General features: G+C 45.7%; 1 non-coding gene across 1 annotated transcript; it reads right to left on the reverse strand.

Annotated features, from left to right (window-relative positions):
• Positions 1-343: 343 nt before the first annotated feature.
• On the reverse strand, positions 344-495 carry LOC131686417 (5.8S ribosomal RNA). Its single transcript, XR_009305093.1, has one exon. It is a non-coding gene; the product is annotated as a 5.8S ribosomal RNA (ribosomal RNA).
• Between the last annotated feature and the right edge of the window lie 225 nt (positions 496-720).

Here is a 720-nt window from a genome sequence, read left to right on the forward strand (position 1 = left end):
GAGGATACGCAATGTGTATCACCTCTACGTGCTGAGCTCCTCCCGCTTCGCTCGCAGCTACTAAGGGAATCCTTGTTAGTTTCTTTTCCTCCCCTTATTAATATGCTTAAATTTAGGGGGTAGTCACACATTATTTGAGGCCTACTAGAGAAAGATAATGATGATAATGCACAGTATACACCAGTATCCAGGACAGGTTGGAATATGGGATGTATGTGCATCAATCCACGACACGGGGGTGCGCGTGTTAGATTACTAGCTTGAACGTTTTACCAACCACTGAAGGTGGGAAAACGTCACTACGCATACGCGCAACAGCGCGTATAGTTGAATCGATAAACATAGGCACTCAAAAATGTGTACATCGTAGTATTGTACGATGTGCAATATGCGTTCAACTTGTCGGTGTCCATGTGTCCTGCAGTTCACATTCTGACGCGCATTTAGCTGCGGTCTTCATCGTTTCACAAGCCGAGTGATCCCCTGCCTAGGGTTTATTTATAATACATTACAACAAACACAAAACACACGTTCCGCAACGGTAGCGGATCACTGATGTCGACGTACATTCGTACTCGCGGCTATACCGCGCGAGTATAAGTACACAGACTATGCCACCCCATGTGGGAATCATGGGACCAGTGTATCCTTAAAAACACTCACCCAGTAGCGTGTTTGTTTTTTATGGGCCTGCATATTAACACCCCTAGGTACATGCCA

This window comes from Topomyia yanbarensis, chromosome 2 (genome assembly GCF_030247195.1).
Source record: "Topomyia yanbarensis strain Yona2022 chromosome 2, ASM3024719v1, whole genome shotgun sequence".
Taxonomy (NCBI): domain Eukaryota; kingdom Metazoa; phylum Arthropoda; class Insecta; order Diptera; family Culicidae; genus Topomyia; species Topomyia yanbarensis.